The sequence below is a fragment of the Ochotona curzoniae genome, unplaced genomic scaffold (genome assembly GCF_017591425.1).
Source record: "Ochotona curzoniae isolate NIBS_2020 unplaced genomic scaffold, NIBS_Ocur_1.0 contig_883, whole genome shotgun sequence".
Taxonomy (NCBI): Eukaryota; Metazoa; Chordata; class Mammalia; order Lagomorpha; family Ochotonidae; genus Ochotona; species Ochotona curzoniae.
Genome location: NW_024466599.1, coordinates 75859618 through 75887608, shown reverse-complemented (window position 1 = coordinate 75887608; position 27991 = coordinate 75859618). Strand labels below are relative to the sequence as shown.

General features: G+C 44.7%; 1 non-coding gene across 1 annotated transcript; it reads left to right on the top strand.

Moving 5' to 3' along the window:
* The first annotated feature begins 4801 nt into the window (after positions 1–4801).
* Positions 4802–4965, top strand: LOC121165497. The gene has a single exon (XR_005885276.1). It is a non-coding gene; the product is annotated as a U1 spliceosomal RNA (small nuclear RNA).
* The last annotated feature ends 23026 nt before the right edge of the window (positions 4966–27991 follow it).

Genomic DNA, 27991 nt, shown 5'->3' with positions numbered 1-27991 from the left:
GAAGTAATCAGTATTTGATTGCTAAATAAATAGCATCATTTGAGTCTTTACACTTGTTGCAGTATGACTAATCACCATAAACCATTGTAGTTAAACTTATTACTTGGTTTATTTCAGAAGCAGAGAGAAATAAAGACAGCTCTTTCTTCTCCAGATTAACTACCCCCCAAATTCCCTAGGATCAAGACTGACCCAGGCCCAAACCAGGAGCTGGGAAAGTGATCCAGGTCTCCCACGAGGGTGGCAGGAACTCAACCTCTGCTGCCTTGCGGGGTCTGCAGTAGCAGGAAGCTGAAGTAGGAGCTAGAGACTGGAATTTAACCCGGATGAATATAATAATGTGCAATATCTAAAGAGAATTAAGATAAGCTCATCTTATTTAAGGCCCCCAGTCGTGTTTGGTATTTTCCACATGAGTTCTGAAAAACATGTGTTAGAAATCTTAGAAACAATATCGGGCATATTACTCATCCATCCACACATCTAAAGTGTTTTTTTTTTTAATTTATCTCACAGTAGTTGAAAACACTTGAGAAGAAAAATTTGGAATTCACTTACAAGTTAACTTGAAACTAATACCTTAAAATTAAGAGTAAGTATTTCAAAAGTGAAAGGAATTAGGAGCATGAGTTTAAAGATAGCATCATGGCACAACAGGTCAAGCCACTGCTAGAGACACTGCCACTCCATATTGGACCAACCTCTTCACTTCTGATACAGCAAGACCTGTAAACATTCTTAGAAGAAAACATAGAGGGATATCTTTATGCCATTACATTTGGCAAGGATTTGTTGGACATTAACCAAAAGCACAAGCCATAAAAGAGGTGATGAATTGGTCTTCGTTAAATTTCAAAACATTTTACTGAAAAGGAGACAGTCAAGAGAGTAAAAAAGGACAATGCAAAAAACTGGAGAAAGTATTTTACCTGTGTATCTGATAAATGACTTGTATCTGCTATATGTAAATTATTCAAAAGAGTCACAACAATAAAATTATTAAATAATGACATGATTTTTTATAAATAAATAATGAATCGCAATACAAATATTAATACATGATTACAAACGGACAAGCTCCTAGATAGGCATTCCTTCAAGGAAGACATGAGAATGGCAAATGAACAGACATGAGGTTACTCAGCATGTGAGCACTGTGGCATTGTGGCACAGTGGGCAAAGCCATTGCTTAGGATGCCCACTTCTCATACCCATTTACCTGGCAGCAGATATTGGTCCAAACACATGGCTTCCTTCCACCTTGCAGAGGAAAGACCAGGATACCTTTCTGGATTTATTCTGCTCTCACCCTGCTGTTGCATATAATTAGAAAGTGTGTTCAGCAGGTGCAGAGACCTAGCTCAACCTGTCCTACACCTACCCTGGCTCTTGTGAGTACCAGCAAGTGGGCACTGGAGCCTAGCCCAGTCTTTCACACCCCAGACCCAGTCCACACCCATGCAGAGGGAAGCCACAGCCATGTCCAGCCTAGTTCAGCACCCCCATTCGAGCTGTGGCACTCACTAGCAGAACCGCTCCCAGCCACAGAACTTGCGCATGCCAGTGGTTGCTCCGACCCAGCCTGGTAAAACCCAAAACTCAGCTTGGCCTTTGCTTTCCATATGCTGCCTCCAGTCCCAACTGGGGGCCTGGCCTGCCCCCAGTCCCAACTCTCACTGGTGGATACTGCAGCCTCTCACTGCCAAGCTTACCCCCATCTCTGCCTTTCATGCAAACCAATAGATTTGATAGACTAGCCTAGCCTAGCCTAACCTAGCCCAGCATGGCCCACACCCCATTCCCTCACATGCCAGTGTGCTGTTTTGGCCTGGCCCTGCCCAATCTGCCCCCTACAGAGCCAACCCATACACCTACCAACAAGTAAAGTAGCCCTGCCAGGCCTGAGCAACACCCAGCCCTGTCTCATGTGCTCATCAGCAGGAGCAGTGGCCCACCAGGGTAGTACCCCGAGTTCCCCAATTCCAGACCCCGATCTCCAGACCCTTTCACAGCAGTCCGCCCCACACTGTCAAACTTTGTGTATGCTGGCACATCCCAGCCCACCCACACACCCAATTCTTGAGTGTGCTTGTGGGTGCTATAGCCTGGACCTTACCGGCCTGTTCCTGACCCCAATACCCATGAGTGTTGTTGAGTTCCATAGTCCTGCCTAGGTCAACCTGTTACCACCCCCAGCTCTGAAGCAAATCAGCTGGTATAGCATTCCCACAGGGATGAGCCCACAATGCCCCACAGAATCTGCTTCCAGTCCCAGTTCTTTTGTGAGCTGGTTAGTGTCATGGTCCAGTCTAACATGCCCTAGTCTAACCCCTGCCCCAACACTCACTAGTGGATATTGTGGTCCAGCCCTGCCAGGCATGCCCCCCAGCTGTGACTTTTGTATGCACCAGTAGGTGGTCCAACGATCCCAGCTCAGGTCTCCCACATGGACAAGTGTGTTGGTTTGGCCCCAAAATGTACTCTACTTTCCCTCCACTAAACGACATGATCTCAGCCTTCCCCTTTACCTGAAAGTGCAGTGAACAGGTTGCTGGAATCTCCCCAGAAGTCATTCCTCACCTGTCACATTATCCCTCATTATCCCTGTCACATTATCCTCCCTCCCACACATCTCCAGACCTGCTTCCCTGAGCAACCCACAGCTCCTCATGCCTGCTCCTCTAGTGGGGTACCATCCCAGCCTTGGGCCCTGCCTGCCTACCCAGGGACCATGCATAATTGTGCATGGGTTCCCAGAGTCTGTCTGTTGGCATGCTAGCATCTGTACCCTGACATATCTTTTTTTTTAAAGATTTATTTTTATTGGACTGTCAGATATACAGAGAGGAGGAGAAATAGAGAGGAAGATCTTCTGTCCGCTGATTTATTCTTTAAGTGGCCGCAACGGCTGCAGCTGAGCCAGTCCTAAGCCAGAAGTCCAGAGCCTCTTCTGGGTCTCCCACACGGGTGCAGGGTCCCAAAGTTTGAGCTGTCCTCCACTGCTTTCCCAGGCCACTAACAGGGAGCTGGATGGGAAGCAGGGTTGCCAGGATATGAACTGGTGACCATATGGGATCATGGTACGTGTGAGGCAAGGACTTTAGTTGTTAGGCTATCACACTGGGCCCCTGACATATCTTTAAAATATATATATATATACAATAGGCAACTGTGCTGGTGCACTGGTATAGTTAACACAAATTTGGCATTAACCATGTCCATGATGACCACCAGCTATGAGCTGCTTTTCTCCCAGCAGTGTAACACTTGCCTAGACACAATACAACCGAGTCAGTTGCCTACATCTGGGGTTTCACCATATTTTTAAGGGAGAAATAATACCAATTCCACATAAAGTTTCATTAAAACTGTATATGATGGAAGATGCACCTACCAATTTTCTAAGGCCATTATTACTCCAAAAGTACACAAAGACCAAACTAGTAAAACAAACTATAGACCAGTATCTCTCATAAGCATGGACAGAAAAACTCCAATGAAAATTTTAGTAAATTGTGCTAGATGAACTATAATACTTTATCCCCAAGTGAATGTTCTCTGTGGAATGCCAGCTTGGTCTAATGTTCCAAATCAAATTTATTATATCATCAAGCTAAGAAAGAAAAATGTTATGCTCACACATGCAGTAAATCCACTTGACAAAATTCAAAGTCTGTTCATAATAAAAGCTTTTAGTAGAGAAGAAAGGTAACTTCAAAAACAAACCAAAAAAACCAAACAGCACACTCAATAACCAATGTCAGCTTTAACGAATCGCTTTCGTCCTAAGATTGGGAGGAATGCAGGGACGTGTACCTTCACCTTTGTACTAACCAATATAACTAGTAGAAATACTAGCAATCTGAATAAGCCAGTATAGGAAGGAGGGAAGGAAGGAAGGAAGGAGGGAAGGAAGGAAAGAAGGGAAGGAGGGAGGGAGGGAGGAGGGTAGGGGGGAGGAGGGAAGGCAAATAGGAAGGGAGGAAGGCAAATAGGGAAGGAAAATAGCGAAGGAAAAATGGAAAACATTAAAAACGTATTTACAAGAGTCATTAACTTTATGTAAAACATTATAAATTATTTACATAAAAATTGCCATATTTAACCAGAAAGGGTTTAAAACCCAAAAATGTTAGGGTGGGTTCCGTTGCGTAGGAAGTTAGTCTTCCTCCTGTAGTGCCAGGATCCCTTTGAATGCCAGTTCATGCCCCAGCTGCTCCACTTCCAATCCAACTCCATGGGTATAGCCTGGGAAAACAGCACAGGATAGCCCAAGTCTCTGGGGCCCTGCACCCAGATGGGAGACCCAAAAGAAGCCTTAGGTTCCTGGATCTGGGTTAGTTCAGCTCCAGCCATTGCAGCCATAATGGCAATGATCCATGGACTGGAAGATCTTTTTCCCTATACTTCCCTTTGTGTAACTCTGCCTTTCAAACAAGAACAAATCAGTCTTTCAAAATATCACACAAGATCAACAATATATAAAAATCCATTGTGTTACAATATGCTAGCAATGAACAGTTTGGAAGTGAAGTGTAAAGGATGATATACAACAACAGTAAAGAATAAGAAATAGGAACACATTTAACAAAACAGAGTGAGGCATTTATACTGAACAGGATGAAAGACTGCTGACAGAGATTAAAGAAGACCTGAATATGTAAATGAAGAGAGAGAGGGAGAGAGAGAGAGCAGGTGTGTGGATCAGGATCTACAGTTGCACTACCATCCCACACTATCTCAATGGGCTATTATATAAGATCTGACAAAGTGTCTCTAAGTCATACAGAAATCCAAGGGGATACTTGGCTGGCAGCGGAGATTCCATGCCCGTGCAGGTGGTCTTCCCACGGCAAGGCTTACCCATTGCACTCCGCACGTGCTGCCCCCTGCCACTTCCCCAAATGTGGGCAACTCGACTGCACAATTCGAGGTAGTGGGGGACTGTGTTCGTGCTCTCCCCTCATAAATATAAATAAATACAAGGGAATTAGAATATCAAAAGCAATTTAAAAAAAAAACTAGAGGCATCTGATGTTCAAACTACACAGCAGCCTCCTGCACACAGTTTCCGAGGGACCCAACAACAGGTATGCTTATGCACATCTTGTACTCCAATATACTCATACGTCCTACACACACAAATCAACGTCTAAACGCATGACATTGCATTCATGCATGCCTAGATGCACACCTAACCACTCACACATGTGCCTCACACATATGCGCGCCTTCGCATGACAAATGTGCATACCTACATGCACGAATTACACACAGATGCCTGTATTATTACCTGTAGAGGCTCATACACACACATTCTCATACCCGTCACTCAGGCTGTTGTTCCCTTCCCACACTGGCCTCCTCTCTTGGGCTAACAAGGTGTACTCCCTTAAAGGCATGGCTTGTGTTTCTTTGTTCAAATGTGTTCTCCAAGACCAGAAGATTAAATCAAAAATATGAAAGCAAGGGGCCCAGTGCAGTGGCCTAGCAGCTAAAGTCCTTGCCTTGAACGCTCCAGGATCCCATATGGCCGCTGGTTCTAATCCCAGCAGCCCCACTTCCCTTCCAGCTTCCTGCTTGTGGCCTGGGAAAGCAGTCGAGGACGGCCCAAAGCCTTGAGACCCTGTATCCGTGTGGGAGATCCAGAAGTTCCTGGCTCCTGGCTCTGGATTGGCACAGCACCGGCAGTTGCGCTTACTTGGGGAGTGAATCATCAGATGGAAGATCTTCCTCTCTGTCTCTCCCCTTCTCTGTATATCTGACTTGGTAATAAAAATAAATCAATATTTTTTTAAAAATATGAAAGCAAAAGGACAAGTGAATTCTCTTATTACATTAGTCTCATGTCCTTTTTCTCTCACTTTCAAGTTAAACCACATCTTCTCCTAAACCCAGCCAAGTTGTTAAATAAATAAGGAAATAAAATGAGTGCATTAGAACTTGAAAGCCTCCAGCAATTTCCATGGACAGTCCGCTTATTACCTTGGCTCTCATTTTGATTTTGGAGTTTAATCTATTAGACTTGAAAAGCTTTCGTTGTCAAAAATGAGACTACTTCACAGACACCTGCAACTTGAAAGCATGCGGGGAGGTGTCTCTAAGAGCTCAAGAGGAAATTAGCTTTTATAATGGAAACATTTAACGGAATACATCAACAGTTCTCTTTCCTCACCTCAAACCGAAGCTATAAGAACATGGCAGAAAGGGCACAACAAACGCATTTCGAAAAAAAATTAATCATTCTACTGAACTGGCAATGGTTTTGGTTTGGAGCAAGGTTTGGGAGTGGTGCAGGTAACGTCGGATGTTCATGGCCATTACTATTATCATTGTGAACACAGTTTTCCTACCAACGACCCTGCGCATGGCCACACCTCATATGTGTCATGGCGGAAGATTCTCATCATTTCAGAGCACTAAAGAAAGCAAGCATGGATGCTTCGACAGAGCATCTATCTCTAAGACTGCAGTGAGTGTGTCCCACTGGGATAAGCATCACAATCATGCTTGCCTTTGAACAGCCGGTAATTTATACTTACCACTAACTACAACCATAATTTGATCTTTCACTCCTAAAAGAGTCATTTTATTAGAAGAAACGCGAAATCATAGTATGTGTTTTTTCCCAACCATGAAATAAAATAGGAACTTGGCAACAAAAGACAATTTAGAAAGTATGCAGATATATAAAGAGTAAGCCGGATGATATCAAATGAATCCTGGGTCATTGAAGAAATGGAAAATCAAAATACAACATAGCCTAACTTATGGGATAAATATAAAAAAGGAATAGTAACAGAGAAGATAATAGTAACAAATGACTATGTAAAAACCACAGTGAGATCAAATAAGCATGGCTATATCTCTAGGACCTAAGGGATAAGCAAGTGAACAAATTCAGGAAGTGAAAACACGATGAAAATTAAAATAGAACTAAAAATGACACAGGATGTTGCAATAAGGAATCGGGTTTCTGAAAAGACAAGCACTGATAAACCTTTAGCTATTTTTTTTTGAGACTTATTTATTTTTATTCGAAATAAATAACAAACAAAAAAAAAGGCTCCTGGCTTTGGCTCCGATTGGCTTAGCTCTGGCAGTTGAGACCACTTAGGGAGTGAATCAACGGATGGAAATTCTTCCTCTCTGTTTCTCCTCCTCTCTATATATGACTTTGCAATAAAAATAATAAATCTTAAAAAAAAAAACCAGTCCATTTGTACAAGAAAAAAAATGCCTCTTTTTTGTTGGAAATGTTGGCTTAGTTTTAATTTGGCTTAAACAATAATGGCTTCTCTGTACTCATTTTTCCTGAAGTGGGTAGAAGCAAAGAGAATGCAAACCTTATTTCTGTCTTTGAGAAACAAGAATTGACATTTAGTTACTGCACACACCCTGTCTGGACAGCAGGGGGCGGTGGAGCACAGGAAAACACATGTGGACCCTGCCGTGGCAGGTGGATCCTACAGCATCTGGAGTTGCGAATCAGCTGTCGTCAGTGGAACCGAGCCCCAGACGCCTGGTATGTTAGTGTGGCCATAGAAGAAACAGAAGGCCTTAAACGAAAGGACCAACAGTCAGGAGAAAAAACAAGACATGCAGTCTAAATCAGGACTATTAAAATAGCTAAATTCACTAGACAACATGGACTATTTTTCACATCAGAACTCTAAGCCACACCTTCCTGCCCCCACTTCCGGCTATCTGTAGCCCAAATCCTGCTCCTGACTTACCTGCTGCCTCCACAGCAACATCACTTCCCAGAGGCACTTTGGCCACACTGCCGTCTTCCAGGTCACATGCTGTCTGTCACTCCAAATAATGTAAACTGACCACAAAAGTAGAGCTATCTTTGAATAATCTGGTTTTCCCTGCAGGAAAAAAATGAGTCTTTGCAGCCACTGAGACCTTGGCTCTCAGTTGAGTTCCAGTTTTCAATTCTCATTCAGTCCATTCTTTTGTTTTTGTGATGTGTTCTCGTTGTGAAGGAAATTTTCCATTTCTTGTTACAGAAAGGTACTGATGGATACATATTGATTACGAACCCTTCTAAATAGCGGAAATGATCCCCTGGGTGTTCTCTCAAAAATGTTTCCAGGGGTATTTGACTGGCCTAGCAGTTAGAATGCCGAGTTTAGATGCAGTCATCCCATAACACAGCCCTCGGGTTCAACTTACAGCTCCAACAGGGGTAAATTTATTCCTCACACCCATCCCCATGTGGGAAAACAGAACTGAGTTCTTGGCTGGGCCATTTAGAGGCATTTGGGGAAAGAACTTAAAAATAGGGGCTCTGGGTTCCACCTCTCTGCCAAGTCAATCAGTATGCGGTTGTAAAATACTTTAGTGGTACAAGGTTTTGCTCAACAGAGAGGAGTGACCTTTGCCCTTCACTGGCTCTGTCCTCATCTCCCTTCATTGTCTGCACCTGCCACAGCCATGCTCTGCTTGTGGGAATGGCCAAAGATCTTTCATCCCAAGCACAGGCGTCTACCACCTGATTCCCAAAGCAGCCCAGCTGGCTTCCTAAACAATGATAAATTGGGCCTATTGAAAAAAAAGCTTCCATCACTGGCTTATTGACCCAGCAAATTACTTATCATTAACTGGGTGCCAACTATTCTGCTTGCTCCCTTATCTAGATTGATAAGACCACCAAGGCCAAAGCCATAAAGGGAAAGATTGATGAAGGTTTTTAAAAAACGCCTTCCAAACTGAAAGTTTCAAAAAGATAAGCAAAATCAAAAGTTCAGGTGGAAACTTGGGAAAATATATTTGTAAAGGATCTGATGACAGCCCAATTTCCTTACCATATTTTTCAAAGCTTTATCAAAGCAGGTTTCAAAAGGCAAGCAAGATAGTGGAGGCAGTGGGGGGGAGAGGGGAAGTGGGAAATACATAAGCTGGGACACAATAGACAGACAGAAAAGGTGTGAGCCCTTCTTGCCTGTCATAAACGTTTTGGCCAATTCTCCTATGAAAGATGGCTTTGCAATAGCAAATTATTTGACCATCGTTGAACACAACATAGGAACCTTCAGATAAAAGACCCAAGGCCCATTTTAATACTATCCCATTTTGATGCTCAGGTTCAACCATGCAGATTCAGTTGTGTTGAAATGTTATTGGGCACAGGATGTAAGCTTATGGAGTAGGCTGAAGCAGAAGACCCAGCAAATGTGTCCAGATTCTTAATCCCCATAAAGCTTTTCTTCCTTCAGGGTCCAGGACAGGAGCCTTGTGCAGTTGGGGTCTGTGGTCCATGTGCAGACAAGTGGCCCAGACCAGCTGTAAGAGGGGAGGGGCAGGCATAGACAGCTGTTATCAAGTCTTACAGCTGGCTTTGGGGAAGCAGCTCTAGTTGTTCAGAAGGAAAGGACTTCCAGCTCATCCATGGCTGCTTCCTGGGGGAAGAGCTGTATGGCTCAGGAAGGCAGAGGTCAGCTGTACTCTTAAGACCTCTACTTTAAGATGCAGAAAAACACACAAGCAAGATGTTGCTATTTCAACTTCACAGCTTAAAGTGATGAGGCCCTTTTCAGCTGTCCAGCTAAACATCATTAAGTGGTTGAGTCTACAGAATGTGTATTAGCATAAAACTCAGCAGTTCGATCAAAGGGTGAAGGTTAATTTTTTTTAATTCAACTCAAAAGCATGCATAGCCCTTTACATCTTGACAATAAGATGCTGGACGTGATATCTTTGTCTATGCCTGCAATGTCAGATACACTTAAATAAATGAATGATGGACTGTGACTCTTGTTGAAGGACTATACTGCTGTAATAATATAGGGGGAAACTTGGGGGCAGGAGGGTTAGGGAGGGTAGAAAGGGAAACCCCTGAGCCTAAGGAACTGTATCATCAAAAATAAAGAGTTTTTTAACCATTAACATTTCACCAGCAGCACAGCCATTCAGTTCTCAGGATTCTTCACATAAGTGAGGTCATCTCTTTTAAATAACTGATTTTCCTGGTTGACAGTTCATATGATGTCAGACTGTTGACCTTGTACCTGGGTTTCAACGTCCCGGCTTAGGTAAATCCATCCTTATATGCAAAAATTAGCACCAGTCAGCCAGGGCTGGAGGCCTTCTCCCTGGAATGCATTCCACCAGTTGTCACTGATGCCAGAAAAGATGATAAAACTAACTGTGATTGAGAAAGGCAGAGTCTTCTTAAAAAAGAATGGAAATACTAAGCTAAGGTGCCGGGTTTCGGCACACTACCTTCTCCAAACTCCAGAGGACAGCATCTCTGTCCTTCCTCCCAGGGAGAGGCTGCAGGTGGCTGGCTGCATCTCCTTCACAGAGGAACAACACTGGCTTTCCAACTAGAAGCTGCCAGGAGAAGTTAGAGGAAGTATCTCCACTTGAAGACTCTCCAAGAGGGCGTAAGTGACCCAAGCCCAGTCTGTTTATGCCATTGGTATAAGCCAAAGAGACGGGTTTTATTCCTGAAGTGCCTGAAGCTGTGATTTGTGTGGTTACAGCATTCACCTTGGCCAAGCAGCACACTGAGTGAGGACTGCACAGTGCTGCCTTCCAGGCATACTGCCTTGGCACGAGAGAGAAGCAGCACTGTGCTTAGACAGCTGCACCTGTGTAACCAGCGAGTCTGAAAGAGGCACTGGGGCCAGAACTGTCACAGGCCTGAAGGCTCTCATCCGCATGGGCAGCAGGTTCAACGCCATGGCCACAGCCCCTGTGCATCGGCATTCACCCATTATAAATATAAACAGAGAAGGCAGCCACAGAGAAAAACAAAAAGGAATTATGACTAAAATTCAGGTGCCAGAAAGAGATCTACAATCCCTGAAGATGCAGAGACTTGAAAAACCAGGGTGTTTGGAAGAAAGAAGGAAATCTGCTGTAAACACAAAGCCCATGGAACCCAAATAGAATTGGTTAGGAATGTGGTGCTCTTGCTCTCCCCACCCCCAATCCAGCTTGCTCTCCCCGTCTTCCCTGTATCTAACCCTCTATCTCCGTGTGTCTCTCCTTCTCTCCATCCTCTCTGTTTCTTTCTCTCTTTCCATTTCTCTCTCTCTCCCCCTCCCGTTTCTGTCCCTCTGTCACTGTGTGTCTTTCTCTCCATCTCTTTCTCTGTCTCTCTCTTTTTCCTTCCTTCCTTTCCCTGTTTCTGTCTCACTGTCTTTCCTCAGCCTCCTCCACTCTTTCTCTCTCTTATGCCCCCCCCCCGACACACACACACACACTTGTATGTGGGAGGGGAACAGAAGTGAGTAAAATCCCACAAAGTGTGAGAACAGAGTTGGATCACTGCCCGAATGCTGAAGGAGAGGAGGCAGATTGATAAACAGGGATGACTAAAAAAGAAACCCAGCCATCCCTTCTTGCCAGCAATCTGCCACTCGAGCTTGCATCTTATTAAAGGGAAGAAGGAACAGAAGGGGCTCAGCCGAGCTAGCTGTGGCCAGCAGCATTGCCACACTGTGGGCACGCACTCCAGGGCTGATCTGCAGAAGGTAACTGAAGAAACACAACCAGGAACCAAGAAATGGCACAAGTAGACAAAGTTTTCAGATGAAATGAAATGCTTCTAAGAGGATTTTATTGAGGGCTGCAAAAATGAAGCATCTCCAAAGGGGGAAAAAAAAAGCATGCTCAAAGACTGGAGTTTGAACTGCAAGAAAAATGCTAAACAGAAAAGAAATTACCCCCAGCACTTCTCTCTGCATGTATCAGGAAGTACATTTCTAAGGCCTCTGTAGTTACAGCAACGTTTAAACTGCTCACGCTTGGAATGGGATTAGTACCCAGGCTCTGTAATCCCTCCTGCCCCCTCAGTCCCTGTGAGATGTGGCCCTCAGCAGGGCTCAGATTCTCACTCAGATTTGTTCCTGAAGTTTTAAACAAGGGTTGTTCCATAGCTGATAGAATCCTTGGGTATAAATAGTGAAGGAGACACAGGCTGGGAATGGCCTTGGGATGAAATGGCAGGAGATGGAGACAATTGGAAAGACTTCTAGCAAAACCTCGCTTATTTGGGAACAATTTGACAAGACTGAGAGGATTCAGCCTTGAATATCACCTATCTAGTTGTAATTCAGCTTAATATTGCAGATTTTAATCAAATAGGCCTGGAAAAAAAATGTTGTTGTGATTTGTGAGTTTATAAGTGAAATTTTTTAAACAAGCTTTACAATGAAGGCATTTGAAGGAAGTTGAGAGAATGTGTGTTGATGGTGGGTTTCCCCTGTGAGCAGCTAGGATTCCGTCCAAGGCAGTGGGCATGCTGGGAGAGGCCTGACGACACAGGCACTGGGCATTTTGATCTCTGCCTCTTACTAGCCTTGATTGATGGATTCTCCTGGTGTTGTAAAATGTAGAAGAAAAATTCATGATGAAAGCAGAAGCAAGGCGCTGTTCAAGGAAAGAGGACTTGCACACCACGCCTTTGCAGCCAGCCGTAGGCATCTGAACAGGTTATCCCACTGTGGCTAGGCACTCAGGGTCACAGCACAGATCAGTGTTTAGTTGGTAATTTTCAGTCCCTATTACTCAGACTCTGTTCCCTGCTACAACAAAACTGCTCTACCAAAAATATTTTTCGACTTTGAAACATAACACTGCTTGCTCATATAAGCTGTCAAGCTCCCTTTGTTTGGAATGTTGATTCAGAGCTATCTGAACCTGCATCTTCCAAATTGCACTTGTGTCTTTTTCCCTTAGCTTCTGAGGTTGTCGACATGGTATTAACTCCCCAGTTCTTCTGGCATGTTCTCCCTTTGAGGGGGACCTCAATGCCCAAAGCGCAAAACCTTCAGACAGCTGGGAATGAGCACTTCTGGCAAGCTTTGATCATTAATGGCATCTGCCTCCACCCTGCATGAGAAAACCACTAATTGCCCTAATCACTCTGGTTTATGCAGTACCCAGAGTCACCCTGGACCTATTGATTCCTCATGGTGAAATGTGCTGCTTTGGCTGTGCTCAGAGCTAGCCCCAAACACGGGAATAGATGGGACCAGCTGGCCTCTGCTCTCATTAGGAATGGAGTCACTCTGTTGCTGTGAGAACTGGGTGAATTCATTTGGGTAACCCCCAATCTGTTCTTTTGTCAACAGATATTCAGCTACAGTTTTGACCCGGGGTCACCAAGCTTACCACACACCAAAATGAAAAAGCAGGAATATGCTTTGGTGCCAGCCGTTCCTGAGGCTGGCAAGCCATGTCCATCAGCTTTGATCCTGGTGGGGAGGGGGATACCAGAGCATACCAATCAGGAGCAGTGTAAGGCTATTCTCTCGAACCCTTGTTTTTTCTCGTGCTGTTTGGGACTTCTCATTAATGCAAGCTAGCTTGCAATCTGATACACTACGTTAATGCACAGATTTTTAAAAGTATATTGATGCCTTAATTTGTGGTCGAACAGATTTTTGCACACTCCTTTTTTAACATGCAATCACATCCACTCATACACTTGTATCCCCATCAAGCTTAGTAATATTTAGATGTCCACATCTATGAACAGTGGGTGTGATCTTACAAATTCTTCCCATGTGATCCCATCCAAGCACCTTTGAAAACTCAAGACATATTTCTCTGATTGTGTGTTAGGCTATGCTAATGGATGAATTAGGAACAGTGTTTACATAACCTAATAAGCTTGGGATTAAAAATATCAATTTCATTTTTTTTTTGGTTACACAACAGCTGCTGTCTTAAAAACCTATAGACTTGCAGTATTTATTGACCTCTTATGCAAAGTATTTGCCATAAATCCAGAGCCAATTATACTAGTTTCTCGTATATTGCTCATGAAAAAATGCCACACTATTTCAGCTTCTCAATTGCTAGGTATTTTCATCAGAAGATTAGAAAGCTTCCAACCATGCGTCTGATTTATAGCTCCTGCCTTCTCCTTGTTTCAGATCAATACAGAAGCCTAAGAAAGTTTCAGGACTGGATGTGGAGTGAATTTTCATGTAAATTTTTGTTTCTTGATTTGGATTTGAAATGGAAGGATCTTAGTTTTAAAGTAATAGCTAACTAAGTCATGAAACAAGCAGGATGGCAGAGACATACACTGAAATAGAAGTAAGATTTCATGCAGAATTTTTGCAGTTACATTTTCAAAAATATTTTAAAATGTTTATCAAGTCCTGGATATGCATCACCAAGCATTTTTTTTTTTTGTATGTTAAGAAAACAAAGATTTTGCCCTTAAGGAGGGAGACTGTTTCAGAAAAAGGAGGGTGCTTCAAAGGCCCATGTGCACGCAGACAGGGAACTGGAGAGCGGAAGTGCCAATCCTGTGTGTCCTGGAACAAGTTCGCTGATCTCCCAGCACTGAGGGCCAGAGGATGTGTGCGTTTGACCAGCTGTGAGAATGATCACGTTGGCTGCAGTGTGGAGGTAGATCTAGAGGCAAGCTACTTGAAAAAAAAACATTGCAACGATCCAAAGAGATAGACAGAAGGACAGAGACATGGAGACAGCCAAGTCCATAACAACACGTAGGAAGAGCAGGACTGCGGGTGAGGGGAGAGGGAGTTGCATTGACCAGAAGACAACGTGTGTAACCAGCAGCACTGGACATATACGTGTTCTTGCCTCAGGGGTTTGCAAGCAGGCATGCACAATGTCTGGGTGAAGATTCAGCAGCAACGACCACAGAAGCCGAAGGTAAAGTCCTGGTCCCGTCTGATGCAACTGGCAGAGAAAGAGGGCTGAAGGTGGAGTTTACCATTCACAGGTGCTTACGATGGAGGCTGCCCAAGGGCTCCCCGAAAAGAAGAGAGGAAAAGGCTTTCAAGGGGACAAGAGGTCAGTTTTGCAAACATGTGCACCCTTCGCTGGGCTCTCCAGTCACCCCAAAGTGGACCAACCATGTTGCTGTCACAACTCAACCCATTTTTTGCTCCAACCTGGGTTTTTTTTGGGGGGTGAGGGGTGGCAGAGCAAATCTCAGACTTCCTGCGCTGCTATCAACTCATGCACTGTAGTGTGTGTGAATATAATCATCTCAGCATCTTAAGTAATGATCTAAATGCCCACTTTTTGTTTCTTGATTGACAAATATAATCATGTGGTTGCAGTAAATTCAACTAAATGCTGGCCCTAGACAACCATTAGGAATAAAATAAGCAGCAGAAAAAAATATGCATCAGATCATATATATTTGTAGTTCCAAATACATTTTCTTTTCCTGAAGAAAAAGTGAGAATATAATAAATCAAATTGACTTGAGGTCAAGTAATTAGAGAATTAATATGTTAAAGACTGAAATGGATAACATTGGTTGGTGATTTCACCCTAGGTAAGACAATGAATTGGTGTACTGTTTCCAAAACTGCATTTTAAAGTCAGTGCAAAAACTGGAGCAGTTATCACCTTTATTTTTATTTAATCACATGGGGCACACAGCATCATGTGCAATGAATGAGCAGGTAGCTTGCCTTACATCAATGCTTGTCTTCAATGGTTCAGGTAAGATGCCGCGTGTGACCTCTAGTGCCTGTGTTTTGTTCCCAGCTCTGTTTTTGATGGCAGCTTCCAGTCGGTGCAAACCATCCTAGCTTCTGGCTGCAGGTCTCTCCATACCATCGTGGACCAGTATGTGGGTGCTCATTCTCTCTCTCTCTTTCTCTCTCTCAAATAAACTTATTTATTTAAAAAGAAAAGGCCTTGCAGGGACTTTAACATCTCCACTTTTCTGCAACAACAGACTTTGTCTACAGCCTAGTTTATACAGCATGATTCTCTCCTGCTTTACCCAAGGTCAGAACACGAGTGAGCTGAGAGGCAAGGCCAGGCAGAGACCTCCTGCTCCAGCTCAACACTGAACTCCACTGAGCTCTCCACTCTGACTCTCTACTCTCAGGGAACAAACCTTGCCTCTCACTTCAAGGATGCTGGGAAGAGAAGTGGTGCAATTGCCCTTCTTCTGAGCTCTGTAGCATCTACCCACATACCGATTGTTCCTTCTATTTGGAAAGTTCTGGCTGGCAAATGTGACTTTGAGAGAAATTTTGCCAAGAAAATAATTTAGTCCCTGCAAGACACCTGTCCCACTGTGGGGCTTGCCAATCACAGAATCGGGGTCTTAGTAGCTGGGAGGAGAAGTGGTGGCTGCTTGGTGGACCAAGGGCAGACCTCCCTGTCCCCTGAAAGTGTATCTCAAGCTAGAAGGAGCTGAGGAAGGACCTTGGTAAGCTATTCATGTGGGAGACCAAGATGGAACTCCTGGCTTTATCACTCAGACTTGGCTGTTGTGGCTATATGGGAAGTCAGTCAGCAAATGGAGGACTTTCTCTCTCACCCTCCCTCTCAACTAAATAAACGAATCTTAAAAAGTAAATTGTATCAAAGCTGGCATTATGGTGTAACAGATTAAGCCATATGGGTGCTGGTGCAAGTCCCAACTGCTTTACTTTCTTTCCAGCTCCCTGCTAATGTGCAGAAAGCAACAGCAGAGTGCCCACGTACCTGGACCTCTGCACTTACATAGGAGGCCTGGCTCCTGGCTGCTGGCTCCTGGCTGCTGGCTCCTGGCTCCTGGCTGTTGGCTTCTGGCTCCTGGCTCCTGGCTGTTGGCTGTTGGCTGCTGGCTCCTGGCTCCTGGCTCCCGGCTGTTGGCTGCTGGCTCCTGGCTCCTGGCTCCTGTCTTTGGTCTGACCTAGCTGTTGCATCCCTCTGGGGAGTAACCTAGCTGTTGGAAATCTTTCTCTCTCTCTCTCTCTCTTCCTCCTTCCCTGTAACTCTTCCTGTCAAATAAGTCAAACAAATTTTTCACCAAATAAATTCTATCTTAGTGTGGATGGGTCTGTACAGTCTTCAAAATTTCTATGGAAAATGTATATTCTGAAAACAACTAAACATGGTATTCAAAATGTTATGCACCAAAATAAAAGCAACTTTTGATTCCATCAATCTTGTCTTTTGAAGTACCTTTCATACAGGGGATAACTCAGTACACAGCTCTCAATCTGAGTTCCACATCCTTGGATTCAACCAGTAAAAATAATATTTAGACAAAAATTGTGTCTGTACTCAACATATACCTCTTTTTCTTGTAATTATGCCCTTAACAATATAGCACAGCAGCTGTTTCCAGAGTGCTTACAGTGTACTAGGCATTCTGGGTATCTAAGAGGTTGTTACAAGGGTACAGGAGCTTGTGGGCAGGTCAAAACCTGCAACCAACAGGCCACGCACCACCACATTGATCATATGCTGATATTGCTATCTTGAGGGATCCAGAACCAATTCTCTGCAGACACTAAGGGAATGGTACATAGAAATTAATTGTGCCCAAACTTTCAGGCATCCACATGGTAGTCTTAGGACAGATACCCATATGTACAGGGCGAATGCCATATTTAGATTTCTGATCCATAGGGTAGGAATGGGGCTTCGGACTTTGCATTTGCTTTTCTGGTCACTCATTCTCCCAAGTCTGCTTCATTAAACATCACCTCACCAATAACGGCAGCCAAATGAAGATGTTTATCGTGGGTCCTCCCTTCTGCTATGCATCTCCAATCTCCCCCACTGCAGAAACCATCTCACGGTAAAAAGTGTCTCTCAAATTGCATAGCCATGCACATTTATTTCTGTCTTGCCAGAGTTGAAGTCAAAGATGTTGCAATCATTCGATCCTTCAAGATTACACCATCTTCCCTACCTGCCTTCCCTTCTCTCTGATTCACGTGTCACCTGGTGTCCCACCACTCTCCACCACGCACACCCACAGATGTGGGGCTCTCAGCTGTCTTCTAGACAAGCTAAACAGGTCCTGTTCTCAAGCTCCGGCAACTGCAGTGCCTTTCCCCATGTCCCAGTCAGATTGGGCAGATGTAAAACATGCCATAGGCTGAGTAGCTTTAACATTTATTTCTTTGGGCCCAGCGGCATGGCCTAGCGGCTAAAGTCCTTGCCTTGAACACCCCAGGATCCCATATGGGTGCCGGTTCTAATCCCAGCAGCTCCACTTCCCATCCAGCTCCCGGCTTGTGGCCTGGGAGAGCAGTCGAGGACAGCCCAAAGCCTTAGGACCCTGCACCCATGTGGGAGACCTGGGAGATGTCCCTGCATCCTGGCTTCAGATCAGCATAGCATCGGCCGTTGCGCTCACTTGGGGAGTGAATCATCGGATGGAAGATCTTCCTCTCTGTCTCTCCTGCTTTCTGTATATCTGACTTTCCAATAAGCAAATAAATCTTTAAAACAAAATAAAACATTTATTTCTTCCAGTTCTGAGGTTGCAAGTCCTCAGATGCTGACAGAGCTGGGATCCAGTGAAGGCTCGCGTTCTGGTTTATATCCACTTCCTGGTCTTTCTGTTCTCTTTTTCTCAGAATGCCTAGTCCATCATGGGGCCCCACCAAGACAGTCACTTGCTAAGCTAACACTTCACAAAGATCACACCCATTCCATTGGTGGCCAAGTTTCAACAGGTGAATCTGGAAGACAGTAAACATGCATTTTCTAGCACCTCAAATGCCCCCACGTGGACTCCCTCCCTTTCAGTCCCCTTCAAGAGAATACTTGACAGGATGGAAGTCAGCTGCAAACCTCCAGTGAGGGTGTCCCACAATGTTCAACCGGCAATGCAAAGGAACAGGGGCTCTGCATTTCTGCTCAATATGGGATTTCTATGCAACAGCTGGTAGACCGTTGGTCTGGATGGCTCTTTCTTTTTCTCTCCTCTCATAGATACTAAGCTGCATTTCTAACTTCAGATCCCTCTCTCCCTTATCTTCCATAAGTGTCTAGACCAACATATTTCTTTCAGTGTCTGCTTCCAAAAGGATAAATGCTTCTTTCTCCCCAGCTTCCCTTCTCTCTTGCTTGCCCCCCTGCATCTCTTGTTGACAGGCTGTTATCTTTCTTTATATGGAGCATGCAGACTCCATCAATACAACACATGTTCAAGCACTGTCCTTGCCTTGAAAGCTGAGCCCAGCACCCTGTAAGTGCTTAACAAAGACTATGAAAACTAATGAGATACACCCTAAAAATGAGGGATCCATGAAGCCTTGAAGATGTAATGCCTCTTATTAAGCAATGTTAATGTGAGAATTCAAAAGCTGTCTCCCACTGCTATAACAAGATTAACAAAAGCCTGATCAGCTTATAAAAAAATAGAAGCTGGGCCCGGCGCGGTGGTGCAAGTGGTTAAGTCCTCGCCTTGCACGCCCGGGATCCCATATGGGCGCCGGTTCTATCCCAGCAGCCCCGCTTCCCTTCCAGCTCCCTGCCTGTGTCCCGGGAAAGCAGTCAAGGAAGGCCCAAGGCTTTGGGACCCTGCACCAGCGTGGGAGACCCGGAAGAGGCTCCTGGCTTCGGATCGGCATAGCATTGGCCGTTGTGCTCACTTGGGGAGTGAATCATCGGACAGAAGATCTTCCTCTCTGTCTCTCCTCTCTGTATATCCGCCTTTCCAATAAAAAAATAATAAAAATAAATCTTAAAAAAAAAATGGAAGCTTACTTGGCTTATGGCTCCAGAGGTGAGAAACCCAAATGCCGAGTCTCAACATCTGCTTGGCTATCTCCAGTCACTTGGAGAGTGAATTATTTTGGTGTAGGCTTTGTGCAGCATTATACTGTGGTGGAAGCATCGCAAGGTAAAACAGAGACGGAGCATCACCTTGAGTTCTGTCTTCCTCTTACACCACAACAGAGCTTCGCCCCTCCCCTAATGCTAACTACCTCCCAAAACCTCATCCTCAAATACCGTTCCCGTTTGGCGATTTAAGCTTCCAGTGTATGAACTTAGGGAGGAACCTCTAAGCCTGCAAATCTATGCCTAAGAATTGTGATCCCAGAGACTCCTACAGGCTAAAGGTGGTATAACTATTTAGCATCATAACTGACATTAAGCCATGAACATAGAAGCAGGCGAGATATTCGACAGGAAACAAATGATCTGTGGACTTGTCAGAAATGATCACATTCCTGCCAGGATGCGAGGAGTTTTTCTCTACTCATATTTCTCATCGGGACCAACACTGGAAATCCAAATCACCTGTTTCCAAGGAGAACAGATTCGGGTGTTTCCTCCCATTTACCTGTGAGCCACTAATAAACTGAAAACTTGGTCTCATGGTGGCCTTCCGAGGTGAGGCCTTGACGGGTGGGGACAGTGAGCAGATTTGATTGGGTCATCAGGAGAGAGTTTCACGTTTGAATCCCAGTGGCTTTAGGGTCGCACACCCTCCCTGTCTCTGTACGATGCCATGCATATCACCACGGGACTCCACCAGCAGGAAAGCCTTTAGCAGAGACCAAGCCCCTAGATTTTGGACCAGAACCATGAGTCAAAGTAAACCTCTGCTCTCTAGAATCCACCCCATCTGTGACGTTGCTAGCAACAACAGAGAACAGATGACCCTTCCCCCTGCCCTTCCTCCCTCGTCAGCTTTCTGCTTTGCTTCCCTCTGCACTGGTTTCCACTGCAGGCAGGCACAACCCACACAGTAGAAAACAGAATTACCATCAATTCAGGTTCCTGCTTCTGCTCCCTTACAGCAGAAACTGCAAGTCAGGATGGCTCCAGCCAGATTGCTTAAGACAACAATAGCAGGCTTCTTGTGAGTCACAATTTGTTTATTGGACCAATGACTCCGGCAAGGGGTGAGGTCATCTCCTTGGGTTGTTCCACATTGGACCGGAAGCAGGGAAAGGGACAGGTCCCATCAGCTCATCACATCACATCAGTATAGCAAGGCACCAAAGTGAAAAATGCTGGGACAAGAACAAAATTAATTCATCCAGCAAAATACGTTTGAATGATTTCCATGCCGGAGTGTGATTTGATTTGAAATATTCATTTCTACAAGGCATTTCTTAGTCTAAGTTTTTGAGAATTTTATTTCACCTGGGGAACTCTTTGTAAAAATTGGAGTGGTTTTTTAAAAGAAGATAAAAAGAAAAAGGCTATCATACTTAATAAGGTGCAGAGAGAGCATGGTTATTCTCCTGATGCAGAGGGAAAATTCTTGCCTTTGAAGTCAAGTTCCACATTGATATTTAAACCTTGGGATTCCACCAGATTGGTCGAAAGGAAGAAAGAGCCTCATCAGGAACATAAACAGGAAACCTTCATCAACATTTGGCTGTTACAAATGCTGGTTTTCTTCCAGAATACATGAACCCCTCACAGTGCGGAGTCCTTCACACTTTGAGGGGTGTGGAGGGGGTGTTTGACGAAGAGGGGAAGGCTCCACTTGGGACAGCTCATACCACAACGCATAGGTTTGAATCCCAGCTCCTCTCCCAGTTCCAGTAGGCTACTAACAAGTGCTTCAAGAGGCAGCGAGTGATGAGCCAGGTGGCTGAGTCCTCCCACCCAAATAGCTGACCCCGATTGAACTGTGTCTCCTGGCTGTAGTCTGGCCCAGCTCCAGCCACTTTGACAGGGAACCATCAGCTCTGATTCCTTTCTCAGTGTCAGTCTCTCTATGCCCCACACACCCTCCCTGCCCGTATACACCCCTTCACATAAACAAAATAAACACACTTATACAAATCTAAAAGTAAACAATTGTCAAAATATGATTTTGGTTCAATTTCTGAAAATGTAAGATACTCCTCAGACTTGGTGGTGAATGACCCACGTGCACAAATCAAGCAACTCATTTTATACCCTGGGTACTCTGAACCCTTGACATGAAGCTCACTCCCTTACAAGCATTTTGCAAAAATGCTCCGCCCGCGGAAGTCAGTTAATTGAATAATCAATGAGAAACTTAGTTGACATTAAAGTAGAAAAAGTTCGTGAGATAATCTATATGTTTCTGGAAATGGAAGCCTTTTGTTCCACCTTTAATGGCTATGAGACTTTTTAAATTTTGTCAACCAAAAATAAAGATACATTGTGCACCAAACTGTGTTAACAGATAACCCAATCTTGACCTAGTCAGTCCTCATAAATGTCTGAATGCTGCTGGTGGCAGTTAATGCAATTTTTAATTTATTTCGTTATGTAATAGTTCATGGGTAAATAAACAAAAGCATCATACCCAATCTTTCACAAACAATCATTTTAACATTGATATGTTTCTAATTTTTTTTCCCAGAAAATCTTACTTTGTGTCTTTCTTCATACTTTCAGCAAACATGTTAGAACCCAACATATCCTTACATTAGATTCAACTGTGCTTTTGAAGACCAGCCTCAGTTATTTCCCAGCTTGTGCTCGCTGAGTGCTTGGGCCCTATTTGCTCACCTTTCCTTGGAAGAGCTGATCTTTCACAAAATACTGATTCAACAAGCGAAGAGTCATCTTCTTCGGTTTTTTTTTTTTTCTCCCCAGGGCTAACTAGAAAGGGTAGAATTTGAGATTTTTCTTTACTGAGAATTTCAAAGATTTCTGTCTCAAAAGATCCTTAACACACATTCTTTCTTTCCCCTAGGTTTTTTTTTTTTTTACAGATATTACTTTAGAGTGAAGATCAGTAGGTAGAAAAAAGGAAAATGAATTCTATGTGTGTGCTATAACTTCCTTTTAAACTTTTCCTATCAAAAAGTGCATTGGAAGTTATTTTTAAGAAACGAAAACTTCGGAATAATCCTGTATGAACATCTGCTTCCTCATGTCCTAGATTTTTAACTTTGCTTGGAGTTTTTATAATCATTATGACCAGACTTCCTTCAGGATTTCAATTTGATTTTGACTCATAAGGAAATAGTTCCATAACATTTACAAAGGGAAGGGATCATTTGCTCCACGGCAAGACAGTGGTCCTACTCCATATTCTTCAGAAAAAAAATAAATAAATGTAAGAACATGATACAGGTAACACTGATTTGCTGTGACTTCCACTCCTGCCAACCTTCTTTCCCTTCTCATCCTCAGCCCATGCCCTTTCCTTCTTCACGCTCCTGCTGTCATCAAGGTCTCGTTGAGGAAATCACCTTGGTAAACTAAGTGGAACCATAGAAATTCCTAAGAGCCTCAAAGGTTAAGTCCCTCCCACATTCCTTGCCTCGAATGGAAGATAAGTTATGACTGGCACAGAGGGTGGCATAGATGGCACAGATGACCTTCTCCAAGAACGGGCCGCAGAATCGAGCCCTGGGAGCTGTATTCCCAAAGCAGTCTGTCTGACCCCATCACCACTCCTTCACACGCGTGTCTTGGAGTACATTAGCAGGAAGATCAATCTGAATGGGAGTAGCCTAGACCTGAACCGGTGCCCATCTAGGACACTGGTGCTCAGGCAGTGGCCTTACTTGCTACACCACAGCACTGGCTCCTTATATGAACCTTTTTTTATTTTAAAATTTCCTTTTTGCTATTGCTTACATAGTTCAGAGGGATACATGCCCATGTGGACCTTTGATTAGGGTGGGGAGGTAAGGGTACGTTAGAACGTGGGTGGGACACATTTCAATTTTTTTTCCTCCTGTATCAACAGGGGAGGAAGGAGAGGGTTGTGCTCCTTGCTGTCAAATTACATCAGCACCTAGACATGGGGGACAGTCATTTGATGACTCCTCAGAGATCCCAAAGTGGAGAAGTGTGTTCTCATAGAGTGTTTTAATAGTTCTGATGAGTTGTTACCTTCATTGCTACAGGGTTGAGAAAATCGTTCCAATGTCTCTTGCTGATAAAGTCCACCTTAGTCCATCCACAGACCCAGGAACATGCTGCAAAGCTCAACCCAGACACCTGTTCAGCTTGCTTTGCCTTTCCTCCTCTGACGAGGCAGTTGACATCCCTGGCCTCAATGAAGTGGCTGTCATAACCCCCATGAGAATCTAGACATGCTGTCCACTGCGCAGACATCAGCAACTGAGGAAGCCCAGTCCTGACGCAAGGTTAGACCACACTTCCTGTGATTTCCCTTGTGGCTGGAGTCTGCGTGCAGCAGTCTAATCAGGAAGTCTCCCAAAAACCTCATCTGAGGTGACCTTAGACTTGACTCTTGTGTGCACCAGCCAGGGCAGGGTCTGGTTCAGTGTGCCACCTGCACTAGCCAACATGCATACCAAAGGATGCAGCTGCCTGATCAGTTCCACCCCAGCCACATATCTCATGTAAATAATGGGTACTGCTATGCAGCCCAGCCAGCCCACCACAGACCTGATTTTCATGAATACCAGTAGGTGCTGTGGCCTCATCGGGAAGATCCCCAATAACCCTCAACAGGCCCACCCCAGCTTTGTTTTATTTATTTATTTATTTATTTATTTTGCACATGCAAGCCTCTGCTGCAGCCTAGCCTGGCCCAGCTCATACCCCATCCGGCTCTCATGCACACCCATGGATGCTGTGGCTTAACTCATCCTGACCAGGCCCCAACCCAGCCCTCATGTATGCCACCTACCTTGTCTAACCTGGCCTGCTCCAAGCCCTAGTTCTTGTGCTCACCCAGCAATAAGTATAGCCAGGAAGGTGAATGCCTCATTTATCCTTTGACTCTGGTGCCAACAACTTTTCCTGTAAAGGCTCAGGTAGCAAGTACTTCAGACTTCAGGGGCTATCTGGTTTTTGCTGCAATGATTCAACACTGAGATAACAGCACAAAGCGGGGTGGCTAAACCACGCACAGAACAATAAGCATGGTTTGTAACAATAAAACTTCATTTACAAAGAAGATTGTAGGCCAGCTTTGGCCCATAGGTCACAGTTGGCTAGCTTCTATTTATTGAATGAGACAGTCATACTTTGGAAATTACACCATAGATTCCCAATGAACAGCAATTTACAAAGAACACATGTCTCTACATTGACCACTTAGAAATCAAGTGTAGGACTCTCTGACAGGTTTCGCGGGGAATGACAGTGGGCCTTGGCAGGGTGGTTAGCAGCATCTCCAATGTACTCGCCAGCAGCACCCCTTTCCCTCCAGTTATGGTAACCCAGGATGTCTCAGGACGTAGCCAAATTCACTGTGGAAGCAAAATGGCCTGCTGTTGAGATCCTCTGATTTAGAAAGATGAACAAATGCTGTCATCTAGTCCAAGTGCAGCCTCAATGTGTCAAAACATCATGGCACACCAAACTATGCTAATCTGGTCAGCACTAATTACTGACAGAAACCTCTACACCCTCCTTCAGTAACAACTCCGAGTGCTTCACCATGGTGCTCTCTGGAACTGCTGTTTTCTCACTCTCATAGGTAAATCCTGCAGGCAACTGGGTCTTAACAGAGCCTTTCTGAAAGCAACCTCAGCCCAGTAAGCATCTCTTTTGTGGGGGTGAGTGGGTTTGGGGGCGTTGTCTAACAGGGAGGATGAGACTTACAATTAATGATGGAGTGAGACTTGCAATGAATGATGCCTCATGAAACAGAACAAGAGCAGCAAACAAAAAGAAAAGAAACAGGGTGGAGTTGGCTGCAGCATCGGGTCCTGACAAATGCCTTCTGGGTCAGCAGCCAGGATGGGCAATATGAGTGGGTCTGGGTTTCACAGCTCACCAACCTTGATGGACAAGCTGCTGGAGGCCGCTACAGATGCAGGGCAGGCTCTCACTACAGATCTCCTCTGACACCAGAGCTATCAGAAAACACATACCCTCAACCTGGGCCTTCTGCACATGGATGCTCACACACACATATTAGAACTGACAAGTGCTACAGGCTGCACAAACACCAGGCCCCCAGGGCCACACTCCCACCCCACTCCAAGTTCTGAGTCCTGGTTGCTGGCACCACACCCTCTGCTGCGGACCCAGGATTCCAATCCCTGAACCCCTGACTCATGCTTTTTCCTGCTTGCTGCTGGCACTGCCTTCTCCAAGCCCAGCTGCCCACATGCCCATGGGACTGATCCCAAAGCTAACACAAACTCTTCCCAATGCAGGTCATGTCTGCTGCCTACCTTCCTCTATCCCCTCTCCCCATCCCACCTGCTGCAGGAGCCCTCAGCCTGTCTGACCTCCTGCTGGCCTGTCAAAGCTTCGATTCTCTTTCCTGTTGACTACTTTGAAAGTTTCTCAAAGCTGCCACAGGCAAACATTTGAGAGAACTCCCAAAACTTCATGGAATTAAAAATTTATTTATTTTTATTTAAAGACTTACAAATTTACAGACAGAAAGACACACACACACACACACACACACACACACACACACAGATCTTGCATCCACTGGTTCACTCCACAAACAGCCACAATGCTCAAAACTGCACTGATCTGAAAGTGGGAGCCAGGAGTTTCTTCTAGTCCTCCATGAGGGTGCAGGGGCCCAAGGACTTGAAGCATCCTTTGCTGACTTCCCAGGTCAACAGCAGAGAACAAGATTGGAAGTGGAGTGGCCAGGACATGAACTGGTGCCTATGAGATGCCAATGCCACAGGTACAGATTAGCCTGGTATGCCAACGTACTGCCCCCCTGGAAAATTAAATTAAAACATTGTTTTGATGCAAAACACATTTTGGAAATCTGCATATAGTTCTTCCGCAATGTGCTTTCTCTGTGGACTCTGAGAAGCCACCACTTATCTCTGCCCTTGTTGGGAACACAGTCTCCTTTGGAGCCGGCTCTGTACCCAGAATGAGCTTAAGCTGAACAGCATCAATGGAGGAAGTCAGACAACAGGATCCATCCTGGGTTGTCATCTGTATCTGTGGGATCTTTGAAAGTGACCCCAGCACTAGACCATTCTATGTTGAAGAGCACCACAGCCTTAGGTGGAGCACAGGAGCGGGGGAGGGGGATTGCACAGAGGACAGCATCCCCGGGACCAGAAGTGTCTGTGGTAGAAACTTCACAGAATGATGAGGGCATTGCAGCTCCAACCTCAGCCTCCTTCACAGATGGCATTCATCTCCAACCCAGAGATCCTTGATATGGGGTCCCCAACCAGAACCTTCAGCAATGAGGGCCTGGCATGGCGGAGACTGCCAAGTCCCACTGCAGACTTCCTGAGATGGGAGCTTGGCCCAGGTGCCCAGCACTTGCACTTGAACAAGCCTCACGGCAGTTTGAGACAGTCCCAAGGGGCTGTTCTGCAGAACCATAAAGCTAAAGGCTTTATGACCGGGGATTCCCACACCTCATTATCATCCTGGGCAAACCTGAGAGAAAAGAAGGGGAAGAAGGGAAGAGAAGGAACTGAAATTATCTCAGATATCATTCCCAATGCATCGAGTATCTTCAAGTCTCCCTAGCTACTGTAGAGCAGGGCCAGATGTCCAAATTCTCAAGCCACTGAATCAAGAGTTTAAGACGGGCAGCAGCATAGTTGCACAGCAGATTAAGCTGCTACTCGGAACCTCAACTTCCTATATCCAAGTACGAGCCTTGGTTATTTAAAAAAAAAAAAAAAACCTTCAAATCCAACTTCCTGCTAATTCTACCTGGGAAGGCAAGGGTTGATGGTCCAAGAACCTGGGTTTCTGACACCGAGTGAGAGACTCCTGACTTCAGCCTAGTCTAACTGGGTATTATAGCTGTGTGATGAGTGAACCAACAGATGGATAGCGCCCTCTCTACTCGCATTCTGCCTTTCACATTGATAAATAAATCTTTGAGAAAAAGAGTTTTACAGAAGGTTTGTTCACAGTCTTACTAAGTGTGATAGAACAAAATTTATAACAGCAACATTCAACAGCATAATTTTTCCCCACAGAGTATGGCTTAGCCAAGAAAAAGGAATGCATCACTGACATGTGCAATAGCACATTACACTAAGCGGAAAAAAAAAAAAAGCCAGGCACAAAAGGCACCTACTATACAATTCCATTGATGTGAAATGGCCAGAACAAGCAAATTCATAGAGAAAGAGGACAGGTGAGGGGCTGCCAGGAGAAAGGAGAAAAAAGAAAGGGTAACTGTTAGTAAGTACGGCATTTAGAGGACTAGGTAAAGGTGATGGTTGAACAATTCTGTGATTATACCAAAACGCCACCAAATCATTCACTTCAAAATGGTTATTGTTGTGTGATTAACAGGTTACTTTATCAAAAGCTGAAAAGCTGGGAGATTTATGAGAAAGTTGAGAGGTTCATTGGAGAGGCGGATGGAGTGGCACTCCCATAGACATCTTGCACAGACAAGATGGTGGGT